General features: G+C 37.0%; 9 non-coding genes and 2 pseudogenes across 9 annotated transcripts; all 11 read right to left on the bottom strand.

Moving 5' to 3' along the window:
- Window positions 1-5,302: 5,302 nt before the first annotated feature.
- On the bottom strand, window positions 5,303-8,234 carry LOC128110936 (F-box/WD repeat-containing protein 2-like; annotated as a pseudogene).
- A 4,626-nt stretch (window positions 8,235-12,860) lies between these two features.
- LOC128111313 (small nucleolar RNA SNORD113/SNORD114 family) lies at window positions 12,861-12,932 on the bottom strand. Its single transcript, XR_008218574.1, has one exon. It is a non-coding gene; the product is annotated as a small nucleolar RNA SNORD113/SNORD114 family (small nucleolar RNA).
- Window positions 12,933-13,786: 854 nt separating this feature from the next.
- Window positions 13,787-13,858, bottom strand: LOC128111322 (small nucleolar RNA SNORD113/SNORD114 family). Its single transcript, XR_008218582.1, has one exon. It is a non-coding gene; the product is annotated as a small nucleolar RNA SNORD113/SNORD114 family (small nucleolar RNA).
- Window positions 13,859-14,659: 801 nt separating this feature from the next.
- On the bottom strand, window positions 14,660-14,731 carry LOC128111318 (small nucleolar RNA SNORD113/SNORD114 family). The gene has a single exon (XR_008218578.1). It is a non-coding gene; the product is annotated as a small nucleolar RNA SNORD113/SNORD114 family (small nucleolar RNA).
- Window positions 14,732-15,892: 1,161 nt separating this feature from the next.
- On the bottom strand, window positions 15,893-15,960 carry LOC128111346 (uncharacterized; annotated as a pseudogene).
- Window positions 15,961-16,656: 696 nt separating this feature from the next.
- On the bottom strand, window positions 16,657-16,728 carry LOC128111314 (small nucleolar RNA SNORD113/SNORD114 family). The gene has a single exon (XR_008218575.1). It is a non-coding gene; the product is annotated as a small nucleolar RNA SNORD113/SNORD114 family (small nucleolar RNA).
- Window positions 16,729-17,478: 750 nt separating this feature from the next.
- Window positions 17,479-17,550, bottom strand: LOC128111316 (small nucleolar RNA SNORD113/SNORD114 family). The gene has a single exon (XR_008218577.1). It is a non-coding gene; the product is annotated as a small nucleolar RNA SNORD113/SNORD114 family (small nucleolar RNA).
- Window positions 17,551-18,529: 979 nt separating this feature from the next.
- On the bottom strand, window positions 18,530-18,601 carry LOC128111319 (small nucleolar RNA SNORD113/SNORD114 family). The gene has a single exon (XR_008218579.1). It is a non-coding gene; the product is annotated as a small nucleolar RNA SNORD113/SNORD114 family (small nucleolar RNA).
- A 765-nt stretch (window positions 18,602-19,366) lies between these two features.
- Window positions 19,367-19,438, bottom strand: LOC128111315 (small nucleolar RNA SNORD113/SNORD114 family). Its single transcript, XR_008218576.1, has one exon. It is a non-coding gene; the product is annotated as a small nucleolar RNA SNORD113/SNORD114 family (small nucleolar RNA).
- Window positions 19,439-20,936: 1,498 nt separating this feature from the next.
- On the bottom strand, window positions 20,937-21,005 carry LOC128111321 (small nucleolar RNA SNORD113/SNORD114 family). The gene has a single exon (XR_008218581.1). It is a non-coding gene; the product is annotated as a small nucleolar RNA SNORD113/SNORD114 family (small nucleolar RNA).
- An 842-nt stretch (window positions 21,006-21,847) lies between these two features.
- Window positions 21,848-21,919, bottom strand: LOC128111342 (small nucleolar RNA SNORD113/SNORD114 family). The gene has a single exon (XR_008218598.1). It is a non-coding gene; the product is annotated as a small nucleolar RNA SNORD113/SNORD114 family (small nucleolar RNA).
- Between the last annotated feature and the right edge of the window lie 206 nt (window positions 21,920-22,125).

Below are 22,125 nucleotides of genomic sequence, written 5' to 3'. Positions count from 1 at the left end.
TTTATATATATATTTTATTTTATTTTTATGTGCATTGGTGTTTTGGCCATGGGTGTTAGGGTCCCCTGAAACTGGATTAACAGACAGGTGTGAGCTGCCATGTAGTTGCTGGGAATTGAACTCAGGTCCTTTGGAAGAGCAGTCAGTTCTTTGAACCCCTGAGCCATCTCTTCAGTCCCTGCTTGCACTTTTTTTTAACACATGCAGCAAGTGCATGTGAAAATTCCAATGAAGGAGAAGCATTGGCTGTTCTCTTGGCCTCATCCATTCATTGTGCACAATATAAAAAAAGTTTTAAAATGTTGTAAAATAATATCCTCTCCATTATATCATGGTTTTCTCCTATGAATAATTATTTAATGTTTTCTTTTTCATAATAAAACAGTCAGCTTGAAACTCACAACTGACCCAGGATAAGGACATTAGCCATGACATATTCCTGATTGCACTGATGATTTCACTAACAACTTAGTGGACACCCTTAAGCAAACCCCTCAGATGAAGGCAGACACCTGTGGCTTCTTGCACTGGTTTCTGCAATCCTAGAACTGGGACAATTCTATCATATTGCTCCCAGGGATATTGGGTATATGGTAAAGAGCACAACATAATCATCCCATTGACGATGCACCATCACTGTTTAATTTATTTTAGACACCTGTCTCTGTGCATCATACTGTGCTTAGCATGAATCTATTATAAACTTCAATTATCTGAGCCACAAATCTCTTAATGCAGAAATGTGGAATAAATGAAATAATGGGGAAATCTAAGATGGAACAATGTAAAGCTATGAAAATGAATGAGAAAACCTTGATCTCTTTGTAAACAGGGCTCTGGTGTAGCACAATGACTAATTCATAATCCATGGTATTAAACATACACTTGGTACACAGCTAGCTCACTTTCCTTTCTTTAAATGTTTTTTAATTTGGATATTTACATAACTTTTTCTAATTTTATAAAGGTCAAAAACATATAAAATCGTAAGTAGCTTCGACAGAGACACTGAGTACTCGCACATCTGTGTATAAGCTGGCTGCTGACGTGGGTCACGGGCTGAGTCTATTTTTATCTACAGGCGGCAGCGGTAGAGACACGAAAGAACAAACTCTGTTCCAGTAAACAAGCTCACAACGAGGCTGTGCTTTAGCAGACTCATCTATCCTCATTCACAGCACTTGTGTTTATTGATTTACTTATGACACGTTAGCACTCAGGGACACGCTGGCAAAGGCCTGCAACAAGTGTACTGAGTGCTCCTGGTGTCTGACAAGTGACTCATTTCCAATAAAGGTAATAGAAAAGGGTTGTTTTTGGTTTTATGTTTTTGTTTTCTGTTTTTGTAATATGCTATAAAATGGTATGGAAATACAATGATTTAATAGCTGAGTTAAGACTTGATTCTATTCATGACTTTGGGCCATTTGTGTTTAGATTGTACATTCTTTTTTGGGGGGAGGGGGGTTCGAGACAGGGTTTCTCTGTGTTACAGGTCTGTCCTGGAACTCGCTCTGTAGACCAGGCTGGCCTTGAACTTACAGAGATCCACCTGCCTCTGCCTCCCAAGTGCTGGGATTAAAGGCGGGCGCCACCACCGCCCGGCTGGATTGTACTTCTATTAAGATGTATCAATAAATTAGAAAATTGCACCACTCCACCCAAACTAAAAGAATCAGATTTTTATATATCATTAACATCAGCCCATTGGATCATTTGCAAATGATCCCAGGAAGTGGACCACACCTCCTGTTTCTGAAAACCCTACAGTCTCCAGACATACATGGAAATACATCCTGCATGACCTTAATTATAATAATTGGACCAAGACATTGAGGTGTCTTTTTCATATAAAAATCTACACTTGTTTATTAATTGATCTTTCACTTCTCTAATACCATTAAGTATCTATGAAACATAACTCTCATGGCAGGGAAAAATTGATACTTCTCCCTAAAATAGCTTACAGATTCACTTACGTCATTGAATGCATCTCTTTTATCAGCTACTCTCATAATAAAACTAATCAACTCGTCAATTCATCAATACAATGTTTCAGGGCAATCTATAGTTTCATTGGCCATCATGGGCCTTCTTTGATTACAGTTGCTACTTATCAAATAGCAGTCACTGGATGTCTTAAACAGACCACCCAAACACATCATTGTCTCTCTTACTCCCATTGGTCCCACTCTTTATACACATAGGGAGCACTGTGAAGCTTGTGGCTTCTCAGAACAGTACAAGGGTCCATCCTGGGAAGTACAAAGGAGAGAAGGCAAAATCAGCACTGAGATAACCCACCACCTGAAGCACAGACTATAGCTTAGGGTCTCTTGTACATGGACCTCATTGTTGTAAGTCATACTGAACCAGTAGTCATCATCAATCCATTCATGAAATTCCCTTTCCTGATTCACTTCTGCATTTTCATTGAACAATTTATTTGTTCATTGATTCTAGTGAAATACATGATTCAAAAACCCAAGACCGGCCGGGCGGTGGTGGCGCACGCCTTTAATCCCAGCACTTGGGAGGCAGAGCCAGGCGGATCTCTGTGAGTTCGAGGCCAGCCTGGTCTCCAAAGCGAGTTCCAGGAAAGGCGCAAAGCTACACAGAGAAACCCTGTCTCGAAAAACCAAAAAAAAAAAAAAAAAAAAAAAAAAAACAAAACAAAAAAAAACCCAAGACCAAGTTATGTAAATCCCTCACTTATTCTATCTTTAGTTGGTATACTTGATACTGTTCATTACCAGTCATCACAGCATCTCAAATCCTATTTGAGAACTTATCATATTTAATACATAATAAAGTACAAAAAATGTTTTAGAACAAGGGCCCCAAATCAAAATAAGACTTTAGTTACTCACAGGGGTGGTCCACATGTTCTCCATTCCAACACATTCTTTTTTTTTTTTTTTTTTTTTTTTTGGGAAGCACAAATTTTTTTTATTGCTACATTTTCAAGGTTATAATACAAGCAAATTCAGGGACAACCCAATCTTAAGAAGTGGCTTGCTCAAAAGTAATGATCAAAAGACTCTGGTGAAGGGCAAGCAGAAACTCAATGCTTCTTGTTTATATGCGTTGGTAATGTAGCATTCCAAAAAAAAAAAAGTTCTTAATTGAAACTCCGAGCTTATATGACAAAAGAAAAATTCCTGAAGTCAGAGAGTTCATCTTGTTTGTTTGAAACAGGGCCTCACTATGTGACCTCAAATTCATGGCAATCCTCCTGCCTCAGCCTCCCAAAAGCTGAGATTACAAGCATGAACCATCATGTCCTGCTTGAAAGTTCATCTGGGTAGAAAGCAGTGAAGCAAAAGTCCCTAAACCAGGCCTATCCCGGTTAGTCCATCTCGTTTCTCATTTGTATCCACACATCCTCCGAAGGCTGTGGCAGTTGTGAGTCTCTGAAGGGTGGAAGGTTGTAAAGGGAGCAGTAGTGTTCTTTACACTGTCATAAAACATACAAAATAAATGTAAAATCAAGCCTCTTCTCAAACAGAAATCTGCAGCCAGAATGTTGTCTATCTTATGAGCAAGACATTCAGATGTTTGTCTGCATCTATTGTTCTCCCTGCAGTCTGGATTGCTCAAGTCCCCTATTCCTTTGCTATAAATGGGGGACAGACTCAACCCATTCAGTTTAGAGGACTTCCTGCTCAAACATGTCCAGGCAGGACTGGGAAAATGACCCACTAAAGTCCTCTCCTTTTACTTTCATTCTCATCTGTGGCTGAAAAATAACCTTTAGAAAGAAGTCTTCACAGAAAGTAGAGAACTACTGCTCCCTTTACAACCTTCCAATACATTCTTAAGCAATCAATGAATCCATTTTGAAGAAGGTGAAGTAGAAACCATAAAGAAAAGAACAGTTCTCCATTAGTCTTTCTTTTTAGTCATCTGCTAACATAGTCATGCTGTCCATTAATGTGCAATAATATTTACTCATTTTCTACCAACATGATAAGTAAGCCTACACCTGACACAAACCATTGGCTGTCACTGGTAACTATCCATATCCTCCCCAGCTGAAGGCACAACACAGTAACTGCTGGCCATCCATCCCAATCAGTATCAGTATTCTTATTGTGCATTTAAACAACAAACAGTATTGCTATTTTCAAAGAAGTGTAGGGGAGTAGTCACTGGTAGGCTGTCCATGCCCCATTGGATGCCCCAATCGAATGCACAAATGGGCAGCATTAATTAGACTCAATGAGTTATACTTTAAAAGTTTTGTTTTTCTTTAAGGAATGACATGATGTTGGGAAGATGTGTTTAGGGGTCTTCGGGGGAACTAAAAGGAGGGGGTTGGAAGTGGATATGACCTAGATGCATTGCATATATGTATGAAATTAGCTAAAGATAAATTTTAAATGTTATTCTTTTTTAAAAGTATTATTTATTCATGAACATGAAGGTAAGAATAAAGCCCTTGTATTTTCCTGAAAGCTGTCAACATGATCATGCCTTGAATTATTCATCTTTTCTGACTCACATGTGACCACCTCAACGATGGTTCTGGGTCATGACTCTTTCTTCACAGTCATCTACAACTGATTGCTATTTAACTTATTAATTCACTAATAACAATAAAATTGGAACTATGGATAAAAAAAGCGAGAACTTTAAATGTGCTTATCTTCTATACAGACAATCATTTGCTGTCTTAGATTCTTTTTTGACAAATCATCATACTACCTGTATTTATTAACCAGACCTCAGCATTTTGGGCTTATAACATACATCACCACAACTCATTAAACCTACATTACCATCATTGGTCCTGGTTGGGACCTCTTTATTCACACTAATTTACATGTGTTTATTAAAGAAGTAATTTAATTCAATAGTCATAAATTTAAAAACTATGGTTCATGAAACCTAAGAGCAATAAGTATTCTTGGTGCCTTTAGGATTGTCGGTCATACTCATATCATGTTCTCTAATTATCATCAATGAATTTATAAGTGTAATATTTCATGCTAACTCCATATTTATCATTTTCCACAGTTGGCCTTGTTGGGACTTCTTTAAACTTTTAATAATGTAATAAATGCTTCAAGAAAAACTCACAAGCTCATGAACATTAATTCTCACTCACATTGGTCTCTGTGCTCTCCACCCATGAACAAGCAGCATGGCAGAGTCCTCTATTAACTGGAAAGCACCCTTCCTTAGAGAAAGAACAAAGAATGTGAGAAAGAATATCCCCAAATAGTCCTTTTTCATCTTCTTCACTAATTAATTCATTCAGATATTTATTAAAATTTTTGTGTCATAAGAACCTATATCAAAATGACCATCTTTGCATGTGACTGCATTTTTGAGTATGACACATGTTCATAACATTAACCATTATTTTTTGGTACACTGCCTATATGATCCTTAATAAAAAAAAAAACTTGGGCTTTTGGCCCATGCTTTTTCTTGACATACATCAATATAAACAGTTTACAATAATATTTGTGCTTCCTTGCATGAATTCATAGCAGGGCAAGGCTTTGATTTATTTACTTATATATATATATGTTGATTAGTCTACAAGTAGCTTACATAGATAAAATGAAGCATATAAATAGAAAAATGAACCAAGGTCCTGGACCAGTGAGATGGTTCAGTAGTAAGAGACACCTGCCACCAAGTCAGATGACCAATCTCTAGGAGCCACATGGTAGAAGGAGAGAACTGATTCCCAGAAGTTGACCTCCACAGGTATATGCTATGGGACAAACTGTCCCACTCTTCGCAAGACAAATAAATGTAACAAACAAGATCATTCTATATTCCTAACTCTCTTCCACAGGATCATTAACAAGACAGGAATTGAGCAAGCTCATGTCTGTCTTGAGCCTTGGTCTCTGACACAGACACAGAGGCACAGACAATGGAGGCGACCTATGCCATTGAGTCACCACCATTGGTCTTGCTGTGGGTCCAACTTCATTCTCATCTAAAGTTGTTTATTGGTTGGCTCATTGATTTACTAATAATAAATGAATAAATCACAAAAGCTCAAGGATGTCACCCTGACACCCCTGCCATTTGTCTTGGGAATTAATCTCTAGTTGAATAAGGCCCTCTGTATGAATTATCCTCATGGTTGACAATATCAATGAATCAAGGTATTTTATACAATTCCTATTCATCCCTTAGACCATGTTTGTCTTGGAAGAATTATATTTCCTACTTATTTTAATGCTACAATGAATATACTAAAAACAAGCAATCAAACCAAGCACTCTGTTATAGTGAAGAGAATGCTCCTACCCTCAGAGACAATGGTGGGGACCAGAAAGCTGAGGAACACGGAAGCCAGTTCGCAGTTCAGTCTAGGATGACAAAAGCAAACACAGTAAAAGGAGATGAAGACCATGTTCATTTATCAAGTTACTTATGTGTATATGAATTTGAAGTAATATATGTTAATACTTATCTGACTTTGCCACGTATGTTACAGGCTTCCTACTCTCATCTGTATACATTTGATGTCTGTGGTAGTAGTCACATTGATCTGTGTACAGTAAAAGAATATAGTTGCATAAAAACAATCCAAGGAAAAGGTCCCTTTGCATTCCTAGCATCCACATGTAGGAGCCCTTTAAATATAAATGGTACATTTTATCCTGTCTTTTCTGGACCTGACAGCATCAAACAATGTACCCACTGTGGGATTCATATACCACCAGCAACAAACATGGGAGGACCCATTTCTAGTTATTCTCATCTAGTTTATTATTTAATTAGTTAGTAAATCTCTAATGACAATATAATAAGTATCTATTAATTATAAAAACTCAGTTAAAAAAAGCCTTGATGTTTTCTCATGGGCTTCTTAGGGAGCGGGGCCAGTTTGAGTACACGTTCACGCTAACTGCTCTTGCTGCTATATGCGTACACTAAGAATGGGCACAGACATACTCCTTTTTTTTCATCTTTCCTTGCTTACTGTGTACATTGAGTAATTGGACTTTCTTTCTTTTTTTTTAATCATTTACTCAATATTCCACTCAGAAAGATAAATCCAAAAATGCAACCTCTTATACTGACCAACGTAACTAAGTACAAATGAAGTAAGTCAATGGTGTACCTCATTAGCATGCTGCGGTGTATGTCAGTAAAACAAGCCCTCCCGCCCCAGCCCTGGCCCCTGGCAAACAGAGATAAATGATTGTGCACTGCGTGATGATACCTTTAGGTGAGAACTTTGGTTCATGCAGTTGGCTGCCACAGACGTTGCACCCAAACCCCACAGCCCTGGCACCCAAAGTCAGCGATGGTAGCTCTTGGTGTCAACCGTGCTCCTTCCACAAGACCAGGTGAATACTGTGGTCAGGCATGCTGGAGGCGAAGACCAAGCCCGTGTCATTGTGCCCATCCAGTCCATTCAGCCAAGATGCTTCCCCTGCCAGGAAGCTGGAGCCCCGCTTTGATTTCCTGTACTCTGGCAGAGGCCAGCGGCTAATTAGGCTCTCTGTCCTGTCAAACAGCAGGGCAAAGACATCTCCAAAGCCAAGCAAGGCCAAGTTCGCTACTTCAGGTGTCTTGATGACCCTGAGAATATCATATCTGGCAAAGTCCCACTGGTCCAGACCAAGCGCTGAACTACAGACAATGTATTTTCCATCAAAATGAAGTCTTGGTTGCAGGCAGATACTTCTATCCTCAGAGACAGACAAGGTCTTGAAGCACCTGCAGTTGATTTCTCTCCCAATTGGCCAAATCTTGATTTCATATTTGTCTGCACTTAAGAGGATGTGCAAAAGAGACTTGACTTGGCACTTCTGCAAAACCACCTTGGTGACCCATTCAGTATGCCCAGTGAGTGTGTTCAGGCATGTCCCAGCAGATAAAGCCCATACTTTCACAGCGAAGTCTGCAGAGCCACTCACCAAAATATCCAGTTCATCACTGTAGTCCACACTGAACACCGCCCCCATGTGCCCCTGGAAATGCTGTGTCCTGGCTCCGCAACTCCATTCCCAGCAGGCCACGGTGTTGTCAAAGGAGCCTGTCACAAGCTTCTGTTCATCAAACTTCACAGCTGTACAAGTGTGGGTCTGGATGCCGTAAACACACTGCCCTGTGCTTACATCCCACAGCTTTGCAGACAAGTCATCTGACCCTGTGCAGAGAAGTCCATCTCTGTAGTAAAGTGCATACACTCTGGCACTGTGTCCAATTAATGATGAGGTCTCAAAGGCTTCGTGGTTCTCTAGCTACTTCATCCTCAAGATAGCCTTCAAGTAAACCTTCCAGTGCAACGCGTCCTGAACAGAATCATCTATCTGCCAGTCCAAATTTTTACAGGCAGTCTGCCACACCTCTGAACAGGCACTTATCACCTTATTCCACTGCTTAGAGACCAGGCAGCATGTGAGTAAAGTCTGAGGATCGAGCCTTTTTAACAAATAAAAACTGAGCTCCAGGGGAAGGAGTTTGAGGAAGTCCTGCTTGAGGAGAGTCTCCAGGTTATTGGAGAGGTGCTGAGCTGGACTGCCCCACTCAGACTAATCAGGTGGTCCAGAGTATCATTTTTCTAAGCAAGTGCCCCAGGGCCCAGGACCTCGCACCGGGCTCACACCGATTAGGCACGCTCGGGCCACCAGAGCGTCGCAGCAGCCTGGTCCACTCTGCAGCCATGGCACCTGGACCTGCGGCCGCTGCTCTAGGTCCGCAGCCTCCGTAATTGGACTTTCTTAAAGGCAGGGACTTATATAGTCCTGTGTAGCCTCAACCTCACTACACAGTGAAGCAGACCCTGATAAAATTGAGACATTTCTTCCACTGATCCTGGTATCTTTGAATCACTGTGCAATTGCTTGGATGTATATTTCATAGTCTATTAAGAAAAACAAGACACCATTTAACTTCCATTAATCCAATGCGAGAATACCAGCCATCACTTAGATTCTCTGCCATTACTATTAGCCATAAGAAATACCTCTGAACATTTGTCCTTTGGCCAATTATCACTATTTATTAGCATTAATACTGTTCATAGTGTTCTCTTTCTCATTTTGCTATAATTATATGATACTATGCCCCCTTCAAATTTACTTATTTATAATTATATATTATTCTTTATACTTTTAAATTACTCACAATAAAAAAACATACCTCTTTAACATGTCCAACCAAGTGTTTTGATTGCACATCCTCTTATTGATTTCCTGACTTCAAAATAATCAAAACCTGTGAGAAACAAACTCAGACAAGAGTCTTATGAAATCACGAATCTATCTATAGCATTCATTTTGGAATGGGCAACAGCTCTAATTATTTTCCTCTGGGGGTTCAGTGTTCCAGATGCACTTCACCACCTATGACTCACACCAGCAGTGATATTGATCCAGGGTTCGGCTACTTCATTTCTTATTATCCAGCCTTGCTTACCAATTAATTAACTCACTAGCTACCGGTGAATAATCAAAAGTCTACAGACTAATACACTTTAAACATTAATGAACCTTGGCTAGGTCTTTATCTATCTAGACAATCATCTGCTGCAACGATATATAACTCACTTGTGACCCATTAAGGTTTCATATATAGACTGATCAATGTAATACTACATACCAGTTCTATATTCACCATGGCTACTTTCATTCAATTGTATTTAATAGATTCCAACTAAAGAGTGTATATACATTAAAACATATACGTTATATGCTCTTTATATATACATTAAAACTCACATCAGCTGGGCGGTGGTGGCGCATGCCTTTAATGCCAGCACTCGGGAGGCAGAGGCAGGAGGATCTCTGTGAGTTTGAGGCCAGCCTGGGCTACAGAGTGAGTTCCAGGAAAGGTGCAAAGCTACACAGAGAAACTTTGTCTCGAAAAACAAAACAAAACAACAAACAAAAAAAAAAACCAACCCCCCCACAAAACCCCTCATATTAGTTTCTATGCTCCAAACCTATAGAGTTACTCACATATCAATGGCTATAGATGAATCTCGAACTCAGTTCAAGTGTGTCCTTTTCAAGGAACACGATGCAGAATACTTCATTTAAAAAATATGCCCCTGTCACTCTTAAGTCTTTGCTTCCATGTTTATTTGATAATTGAAGTATCTACTTTTTGATATTTATATTTTCTGGATAGAACACACAAATATGTTATTATTTATCAGTATTGAGAGGGTCATTAACAAGAAAGTGTATTTTGACCAATGACCAACTTCTTTGTTAGTGCTGGGGATGGAACCAGCACCTTGTGGACACTTAGCAAGGGCTTTACCAATGACTGAGCTTCATCTCCCTGTGAACACAGACACATATGTACACTTTCCTTAGCCAAAAAGACAACACTCTTCAGCCATGTCTCTTTTTCTCCCGTTAGTAAAAGAATTGATTTTACTTTCCTTTTTAAAAATATTCATACATGCATATGATGTGTTTGGGTTGAATCCACCCCCATTCCACATGGACTTCACCATTCTCAACATCTTTTATCTTATGATGTGGTTTAGACAATTAGGTAAGGATCCACTCACTCATATTATTTATATATATTTCCATCGATCCTTCCATTCACTTTCAATAATTGTACTTCACACTTTTTTAGTGATAGAAAAAAATCATTTTTATTGAAAATATATTTTTATACAATATATTTCTATTACAGTATCCTCTCCACCAACACCTCCCAGATCCTCCCCATTTACACACCCACCCAAATCCATACCTATTCTTTCATTCTTTAATTAGAATAAAAGCAAGCATCTAAAGTGATGGGGAGGAGGAAGAGAAATAAAAAAAAAACAGAAGAAGAATCACAAGAAACAAATACAGATGCTGAGGCACATACATTCACATACATAGAAAACTCTTCAAAAATAAAATCAGATACCATAATAGATAATCAAAATGTCCTTAGGGTAAAAAAAATACCCAGCAAATCATTGCACATCACAAAAGCTTCCAAAAATGCCATTGAGTTCATTTTGTGTTGACCATCTGAGCCAACACATCTGAGGGTGTTTTATATATCAAGTGAGATTCCATTGGAGAAATACAGTTTTTCCTTTGGGAGAGTTTATCAATTAGAGATAGCTTCTGGTTAGGGATATGGGGTTGTGTCCACTTCCCCTCTCAGCGCTGGGAGCTGATCTGGCTTAGACCTGTGCAGGCCTCTGTATGCTGCCACGGTCTCTATGAGTTCATATCTGCATCAGTTCTGTTGTATCTAGAAGGCCTTGCTTCCTTGGTGTCTTCCATTGCACAGGTTCGTATAATCTTTTCACCTCCTCTTCCACAGGGTTCCCTGATCCCTGAAGAGAGGGATTTGATGGAGACATCTCAGTTAGAACTGAGTGTTCCAACATTAAAGGGAATACTTTTAAAAATAGCATATTCAGGCAAATGAGATGTTACTACTCTAATAATGTGCCCACCACAGAGGCATCTGCCGGCATCTGCACCACATTGATGAATAGGGGCACAAAACAAAAAAGGGGCTTGAAAACATGGTGCCATGTCCTTGCTCAGTTTGCTCCCTCATTCAGATGTCTGGTAGCTTTCCTAACCGCAGATGACTGCACCTGTGTGCTCAGCACTGCTATTCATTGGTCTATTCATTGGTCTGTTCATTGGTCTATTCATTGGTCTATTCATTGGTCTATTCATTGGTCTACTCATTGGTCTATTCATTGGTCTATTCATTGGTCTACTCATTGGTCTATTCATTGGTCTACTCGGATTCCTAGTGATTCCTCCACGGACTACTTTCAATCAGTAGCCAAAAAAAAGGGAACATTCTTAAAGATTGTTTTTCTTTATTTCTTTGTTTCTGTGGTACTAAAGATAGAACCCAAGGCTTCACACATCCAAGGCAAGAGTGCTACTACTGAATTAGCAACTGCCCTTGTCCCCATGGCATCCTTAACTGGTTTCATTGTTTTTAATTTATGCTGATAGACTGTCTTTCTTCATGACATTTTCATAATTGAATGATGCTTTACCAATGATATGAACATTTGTTTACTGACCCTTTCTCTAATGTTAATATATAAAATTATAATGATAGAATAAAAGCACACGAACACTACCCTTGTATCTTTTCACCAGCTTACTAATAGAAAATTACCAACTGCGGTAGTGACTCAAGTTTCCTTTGATTTAGACTTTTGAATCTAAGATATCTGGTATTCACCATGTGAAAATTATAGGTGGTGGTAACCAGGCATTTTTTTTTATTGGTTCAGGTCAAACCTTGTAAAATATTGTATATGAACATATGTTTATGGTTGATGACAACTGCTGTTTACTGACCATTGTAAGCACATCACATATCTACATGCAATATCCTCTAGGAAAACATTTAAAAGGTGATCTGTAATTATTACTCACAATTGTAGCTGGGATCCTAAAAACACAGGCAGCCTAAGAACTCAGGAGCAGGCAGGATCCATTTATTGTTCTGAAGCTGGCATTTCTGAGAAGTACAGAGAGACAAGAGAGGACTGAGATGCTGTTCTGCCCATTCAGTTTCCCTATCAATTATCCAAAAATGGTTACTTTCTCTTCAGAAACAGAAGAGCACTGAATTTTCTACTAATAAGCACATTGGCCATTACTTCTGTAATCCATGTCATCAGACAGAAGGAATGTATTGGAACTGCTTATAAAAAGCTAACACTTCCAATATATAGTAGTAATGACTTCCATGCTCATTCTATAACTTTAATAATAGTATGATGCCCCCTGACTTACATTTCTATCCTATGAATCTATTGATTCTTCAGGGATTTATTTGCAATATAGCCAAAATCCATTAACACTACCAGCAAGGACATAATGTGTCCTCTATTCACACATCTGTGTAGAGAACCACTTCTAAGAGTCAGTGTGGACCTCAGACTTCTAGAACTGTAATCATGATGTATGACTCATAGGCTACCAGTGGTCATCGTTGACCCAAGATAGGTCTTTTCCTTTTCCATTAATTTCTACATTTGTTTATTAATTAATCTACAATTTTCCTAATAACATTTAGGTGACTGTTAATCACAAAAAAATTAAGAATATGATCCTTAAGCCATCTAGAGCATCTTTCACTACATTGAGGAGATCTCTTTTTTCTTTTTTTGTGCTCAATTATACAAGTATTGATTAATCAGCATAATGTATGATGGTCATTGATTATTTCTTAGTCAGCCATAGTTGGCCCTAGTGGATTCTGAATGATGCTTAATCTTAAAGAACCTCCCAAACTAAGTCAAGGGATTTTACCATACTCACATTGGTCTCTGTGTTCCTGACACATAGGCTAACTGTGGAATTGGTGACCAGAAGATGAATATCATTCAGAAAGCATCTATGCTGATAGTACAAAAAAGAAAAATTGCAAAAAAATTATATTCATCCATTTATTCTTTGATTTCGTCTTCCATTTTTAAGTCAATAGGGTAGGAACTATATTGTCATAGTTTGGATTACTTGATAAAACAATAATGAATACTCAAGACCTGAACAAAACAAGGACTCACCATTATTTTTACTAAATGCATTGTTCTTAGCTAGTTATACCATTAAGCCATTCATTTCTAAACATTATGTCTTCCATGCTTATTACTATTTCTCAACTGGCATGATTCCCATGCTGAACAATGCTGAGCTGCTTGATTTTTATTTATATATTTGCATAAAGATTCTTTAATTGACCCAATTTTAAAAACAAAATGAAATCCAAATATTGAAAATATGAATAACATACATGACCATACCTAACAAGTCGTCTAGAATAAACACATATACACTAGATGCCTTAAGGTATGGAACTCAGACTTCCAGACCTGTTGTCATGATCCACGGCTCATACCCAACAAGATGTCATCACTGATCCAACCTTGGCCTCTAGTTTCTCTGATGAACTTATATCATTCTTTTTCAGCTGGTTATTTATTCACTAGTGAAAACCATATAATTATGAATCATGAAAACAAGCTATATGTAGGCTGCTTCATGCCTTTATATCAATCTTAATTTCAAAATATTCATTAGCCAACCAAGTGTTTCATGGCCACACTGTATTTCTCACTGGGCCATGGGTCCTTGGATTCCATGTAATGCCTTTATGAAAATAGGGCAAAGAGTTAAAACCAAGACAAGAATTTTGACTCACGTTGGTCCCTATGCTCCATGAACCTGGTGATCAGTGATGAAGGCATCTATTCTGAGAGTACAAAATAAAACAAAATATGAAGGGATCCTTATTCTGTCTCTGTTCATTTGCATGTTATCTTTCATTTCATTAGTCATTCAAGAAAGGCCAACTCAAAAAGAGCGAAATGATATATTTGGAAGTTTTTAATGTCATAATGCTTTGTCTGAGCAATTTTAAGCTTGCCGGTCCTAAATTTATATATTATTGTTTCCAATTTTGTGTTTTGTATGGGTTTGCTGAGTGTATGTTTGTCTCCACATGTAGAGGTACTTCATTTGCTTTTTCTTTAGTTTATATGGCATCAGTTAAACATGCTGTCAGAATAAATTACCTTGTTTTGTATATATAATTAGAATTCAAGCTACAAAAATATGACTTAATTGGTAAAAGCCTTATGAAGGTATTTTTACCTAATTATAAAAGTAGAAAATTATTCATATCTGCAACTATGATCATGGATATAAGCTAGCTCTTTTATGATGTGGACCTCAGACTCCCAGATCTATAGTCATGATCCACAACTCATATGGCACCAATGGTCATCACAGATCCAGCCAGCAGCAGCACTCCTTTGCTCAATTAATTTCTGCATGTTTGTTGAGCAATTGGCTACAAGTACTATTGAGATATTATGAATCATAAATATCTCAGGACAAGATCTACGACTTTATTTGAAAGCTACTCTGATTTTTTAGACATGATGAAGATCTAATTTCACTGCACATTCTTTATTTGACAATTGTATTTTCAATGTTGTGCTTCATGCACATGCCTCATTTTTCCTTTGGCCATGGATGCTCTTCCAGGATAGTAAGAAGTCTTATATCAATACAAGAACAGCCATTAAAAGCAACACAAACCAACACAAGAATACTTAATGTACTCACACTGTATCTATTATTACGAACCCAAAGAGCTAATCATGAAGATCACAACCAAAGGAGAATGTGTAAATCAACTTTGGGGGAAATCCATCCCTAGAGTACAAAGCAAAAGAGAATATAAAAAGAATGACACTCTGTTCACTGATCCATGCACTCTGTTACTTGCCTTACTACCCATCTCTTATCTCATCTTTTATCACTCATTTAATTATGTGTGACATGGTGATATGTTCTTTATGGGGGAAAAATTAGACATGGTTGTCACCTTACCAAGAACATAGACTATAGTTATAATTCATGTGGTATCCTCAGACATGCTGTAAGAATAAACTATTATATTCAGTCCTATTAGCCCTCTTGGTATGGGATTCTGTCTAATTAAAACATGCCAAAATGGTTGGGGAAAACCCATGAGGCCTCAGCCCTACACAAAGAACAACAAGCAACTGAAGAATTCTGAGATTGGAAGAAATAGTCTTCAGGGAAGAGCACACCAATTGTTATCCAATACTAAAAGGTCAGCCCTGAAAATATATGTATGAGTAATGGCATATAAAATGAGCAGATTGTATTTATAATGTGTGTGTGTGTGTGTGTCTGTACATGTACATGTAATGTACATGCATGTAACAGCATGAATTTGAGTAAGGCCAAGGAGAGGTATATGAGAAGATTTAGAGGAAAGAAAGAGAAAGGAAAATGATATAATTAGATTATAATTTTAAAAAATTTAAATTTCTTAACAACTCACCTTTATTCATATTTTTATTAAGTGTAAAAGTGGATTATCTGCTACTAGGTTCATGGGTATAAGCTAGATAATTGATGATGTGGACCTCAGACTAAGACTTGAAGTCACGATCCGACTCATAAGCTACCCACGGTCATCATTGATCCAACATCATCCTTCCTTTTCTCTATGAATTTCCATGTTTGTTGAATGATAACTCATTATTACTTTTGAAATAATCATCGATCGCAAATATCTGAGGCAAGATCCCTGAGTACACTTCAGTACTATTCAGGATCTTTTGCCACATTGTGTATCTCTTTGGTAATACAATCTTAGTTGGGCACAAATTTTTGAAACATTGTTTTTCACCCAAATGCCATGCTGATAGTTTGGCCATAGGTGTGCTTCTAGATGACAAGAAGCACGTCATCAATACAACAAAGAGTCTGTAAATGAATATTGACTATACTCACACTGTATCTATCCTATGAACACAAACAGCAGATCAAGAAGCTCATGACCAAGGAACAATGTGTAAAATCAGCTTGGGGGTATCTGTTCTGAGGGCACAAGACAAAAGAGAATACAAAAAGATTGATTTACTCACTGCATAAACAAACATTACAGAGGCTTTGAGCCTACTGACAACATTGCCTATGATTTTACTTCACGTGGCTTCCTCAGTCATTATGAATGAGTGAAGTATTTTGCATGTATTATTATACACATGTTCTGTAGTTAGGTTTTAATTGGAATGTGCCTTGACAATTTATTTGTATTTACATTTTTGTCCACTTGTTACAGTAGACTATCACTCATATTTTCTACCAGGTCATGGGGGTAAAGTAGATATTTTATGATGTGGACCTCAGACTCCCAGACCTGTAGTCATGATGCACGACTCATACGGCACCAGTTGTCATCACAAATCCAGCATCAGCTCCTCCTTTCTTGATTAATATCTGCATTTTTATTGAGTTGGGGATAATTACAAATCACAAAAATCTAAAGACAATATCCATAAGTATACTTTAGTATCTCTTGCTGTGCTGAGAATCTTTTTTGTTACATATTCTTAAATGGACAAAGTTTATGAAACACTGTGTTTCATCTACTTATGATGTTAGCCATTTGGCCATGGTTGTTCTTCTAGAGGGGAAGCATTTCATTAATTCAGTGGACAGTCTTTAAAAGTAATCCAAACCAATACATGACCACTGACTATACTCACTCAGTGTCTATGCTCCGAACATAAGTTTCACATCCTGAAGCTCACAACAGAAGGAGAATGTAGCAAATCAGCTTTGGGGAATGCATTCTGAGAGTAAAAAAGAAGAAAATATAAAAAGATATTCTGTATACGTATGCATACATTATGTTATCCCTCTCTCTTATTACTTATATAAGTGCTTATTACTGTTTGATGTGTTCCTCTGAAGCAATCAAATGGCCACAGCCCTGGCTCTACCATGAACATTGCCAATGATTTTAGGTCATATGTTACACTAAATCAAGAATATGAATGGACTTCTGTGTTTGGCACATATATTTAGTATTTTGCTGTGGAAATTATAACTGAATTGGAAATTTACTTAATCAGTTTATTTATATTTTATCTAACTGTAAAAGTATACTATTCCTAACATATGTTATTAAGATCATGTGTATATGCTATTTTATGACGTGGATCTCAGACTCCCAGACCTGTAATCATGATCCACAATTCATATGGCACCAGTGTTCATCAGTGATCCAACATTAACCCTCTTCTTTTCTATTAAATTATGCATTTTTTTGAATAACTGATCACTAGTACTATTGAAATAATCATAAAAAACTAATGATCTGATTATTGAGTATACTTGAGAGTTCCTCAGGATTTTGCAATGTTGAGTATCTATTGTGTTATCCATTCATAATTTGACTAAATATTATTAAATACTGAGTTCATGCACATTGCATATTGATCATTTGGCAATGACTGCTCATGTCGAATGATAAGCAGTCTTTATCAGTACAGGAGCAGCCACTAAAAGCAACATGAACGAACACATGAACATTGACTATACATACACTCTGTCCATATTATGAGCCCAAAGACATGACCATGAAGCTCAAGACCAATGAAGTGTGGAGAAATAAGCCTGGGGGTTTCCATTCTGAGAGTATAAAGCAGAGGAGAGTATAAAAAGATTGACATTCTGTCTGCTTTCAATATCCATCTCCTCTTACCACTCTTACCACTCATCTGACAATGCAATACCAGATTACGTGTTCTTTTTGAGAAAACAAGTAGCTGAGGCTCTGACTCGACCTAGAATATTGCTTCTAATTTTAGCTCATGTGGCATAATCTGTCATCAAGTTTGATTGAACTACTATGTTTGAAATGTATTATTAGTACTCTTCCTGAACAATTATGCCTTGATTAGAAAATGCATTACCAATTTACTTTTATTTATATTTTATCTAATTGCTAAAGTAAACTACTCTTTTTTTTTTTTTTTTTTTTTTAAAGATTTATTTATTTTGTATACAGCATGTATGACCAGAAGAGGGCACCAGATCTCATTACAGATGGTTGTGAGCCACCATGTGGTTGCTGGGAGTTGAACTCAGGACCTCTGGAAGAGCAGTCAGTGCTCTTAACCTCTGAGCCATCTCTCCAGCCCTAAAGTAAACTACTCTTAACATCTATTACTAAAAGCATGGGTATATGCTAGATATTTTATAGTGTGGAACTCAGACTTCCAGACCTGTAGTCATGATCCATGACTCATACGCAAGAAGAGGTCATCATTGATCCAACATCAGCCCTCTGCTTCTCTAGTAATTCATGTGTGTTGAATGAGGAACTGATCACTAGTACTACTGAATTTATTATGAAATAAAAATATAAGGACAAGATCTTTAAATATACTTCAGAGATCCTTGGGATCTTTTGCCATGGTGAATCTCTTTTGTTACATAATCTTCATTACCAACAGTCTTTGTGTGTCATGCACCTGTCATATTAACCCTGTAGTGACAATTGCTCTTCTCGGGCAGTGCACAACTTTGCAAAGCACACAAAGCTAACAGAAGAACATTGACAATACTCACACAGTGTCTATATTGTGAGCACAAAGAGCTGATCAAGAAGCTCACAACCAAGGAAGAGTGTGTAAATCAGCCTGCAGGTGTTTATTCTGGCAGTACAAAGCAGAAGAAATTATAAAAAGATTGATATTAGCTTCACTCATCCAGGCAGTCTGTCTGTGTGTCTTTCCCCTTTCTTTTTAATTCTCATCTAAGTGTCATTATGCTATTTCTTGTTCTTCTTCACAAAACAAATGCCAGTGCCTCTGACCCTACCAAGAACATCAGCTTTAATTATAGTTGATAAGGCAATCTCAACTATACTATTAGGAAAACTGCTTTGTTTTAGTATATATGATTAGTAGTAGTCCCATAGAACCATATCAACTTTAAAAATGCCTTACCAACATACTTAGTTTTTATATAATTGTAAAAGTAGACTACCACTCATATTTGCTTCTGGGATGTGATACATAATCTACATATTTTATGATGTAGACCTCAGACTTCCAGACCTGTACTCATGATCCACGAATCATATGCCACCCATGGTCATCATTGATCCATCATCAGCCCTCTCCTTCTCTATTAATATCTATACTATTATTGAGCAATTGGTCAATAAAAATATATTATTAAGATAATTATGAATCACAAAAATTCTAAGGAAAATATCCTTGAGTAGATATTGAACATCTACAGGGTCTTTCACCCTCTTGAGCATTTGTTTAACTTTAAATTTTTAATTTGGTAAAATGTTGTTAGGCACACTACTTCACACAGAAGCTTAATTTACCATTTGGAAAAGGTTGTTCTTCTAGAGGAAGAGCAGTAGTTCAACAATAGTGTACGTAGTCTTTAAAAGTAACCAAACCCAAGACATGAACATTGACTACACACAACCGTGTGTGTCTTAGGATCACAATGACCAGAGCAGGAATCTCACAAGCAAGGAAGAATATATACATCAGCTTGGGGTTATCCATTCTAAGAGTACAAAGCAGAAGAGAACACAAAAAGATTGATATTTACTTGATTTATCCATGTATTATGTCTACTTTAAATTACTCCTCTCCTGATCAGTTCTCTATGTATATAATACAATACCTTGTGTTCTTTTTAAGAAAACCAACAGCCATGGCACTGACCCTCCCAAGAACATTGTTTATAGTTTTAGTTGATATGGCATGATATTCTCAGCCATCATATCCAAAGGAACTAGTGTTTGGTGTCCATTTTAGTACTATAGTTGTAAAATTATGTCTTGATTAAAAAATGACTTCCAAATTAATTTTTATAATATTTTATCTAATTATAAAAGGAAACTACTTTTAATACCTGTCACTAAGATAATGGGTATATACTAGGTATTTTATGATGTGGGCCTCAGATTTTGAGACCTACGGGAACAATCAACAACACATAAAATAGCAGTGGTCATCATTAACCTAACATCACCCCTCCACTTCTTTTTGATTTATGAGCAATGGACCACTAATACTACTGAGATAATTATACATCACAATAATCTAAGGACAAGATCCTTGAGTATACTCCAGAGTTTCCAAGGATATTTTGCCATGATTAGTGTCTGTTTTGTTTTACACTCTTTATCTTGAAAAAAGTTTTAAACATTGTATTTCACCCACATGCCATATTAACCCTTTGATGATGGCTGTTCTTCTCAGATAATAAGTGGGTTTTTTTAAAATCAATATATGCACCATCACTAAAAACAACGTGAGCCAACACATCTATACCCTCTACTTGCATGTCTTGCCACTTTCTTCTTACCCTTCATCCAATTATCTATTGTATTAATATTTCTGTTTCTTGAGAAAACAAATAGCCATGGCTCTGACACACCATCAACATGCTTTAATTATCGTTTATATGACATCCTTAGTCATATATTGATATATATAATTAGGACTCTTCCTGTGAAGTTATGTCTTAATTGGAATATATGCTACAAAATTGTATTTATATTTTAAACCAACTGTAAGCATAGATTATTACTCATAATTGCTGCCAGAGATTATGGTATAAGCTAGAAAATATGATGTGAACCTCAGACTCCCAGACCTGTACTCATGATCCATGAATCATATGCCACCACTGGTCATTGATCCAACACCAGCCCTCCTCTTTTCTATTAATTGCTATGTGTTTTTGAGTAATTATTCATAATATTAGGATAATTATGAATCACAAAAATCTAATGACAAGGTCTTTGAATATAATTCAGACCTCTGTAGGATCATTTGTCCTATTGAGTTAATCAATTAAGATTTATCTAATCTTAATTTGGGAAAACTTTGTTAAACATTGTGCTTTTCACACAATTGCCATGTTTATCATTTTGCCTAGATTGCTCCTCCATATTATATGTAGTGCTCCACCAGTACAATGAGCAATCTCTAAGTGACATAAACCAAGACATGAACACTGACAATACCCACACATTGTCTATCCTACAAACACAGAGGCTAGATCACGAGGATCAGTTCCAAATCAGATAGCATAAAATCAGCTTGCAGGATATCCATTCTGAAAGTATAGAACAAAAGAGGTTATAAAAAGATCAACATTCTGTTCTCTCATCCATGCGAGCTATCTGCTTCTCTTGCCCATTTCTTCTTATCCCTTATCTAAGTGTTCATTACTCTATGAGGTTTTTTTTCTTAAGAAAACAAATGGTTATAGATATGCCCCTACCAAAAACATTGCTACAATTTTACTTTATTTGACATCCTAGTCATCATTGGTGAATATACTACTGGGTTTTGGTATGTATAAGTTACACTTTTGTGGAATAATGTCTTGATTGGAAAATGAGTTAATAATATTTATTTACATTATATTTTATTATTATATTACTTTATAATAATATTAATATTCATATAATTGTAAAAGTAGACTATTCCTTACATCTGTCACTGAGATCATGGATAATATACCAGCTATTTTATGATGTGAACCTCAGACTCCCAGACCTGTAGTTATGATCCACAACTCATACAACACACTCAATCATCACTGCTCCAACATTAGCCCTCCTCTTCTTTATGAATTTACATTTATTAAGCAATTGATCATTGTTACAATTGAGATAATTTTGAGTCACAATAAAGCTAAGTACGAAATTCTTGATTATACCATCCTAGGATCATTTGCAGAGGTGAGTGACTTTTTTATTACACGTTCTCAATTTGGCAAAATTTTCTTAGACATTGTGTTCCATCCACATGCC

Source organism: Peromyscus californicus, unplaced genomic scaffold (genome assembly GCF_007827085.1).
Source record: "Peromyscus californicus insignis strain IS unplaced genomic scaffold, ASM782708v3 Scaffold_15__1_contigs__length_86483966, whole genome shotgun sequence".
Classification (NCBI taxonomy): domain Eukaryota; kingdom Metazoa; phylum Chordata; class Mammalia; order Rodentia; family Cricetidae; genus Peromyscus; species Peromyscus californicus.
This window is presented reverse-complemented; position numbering and strand designations above follow the sequence as displayed.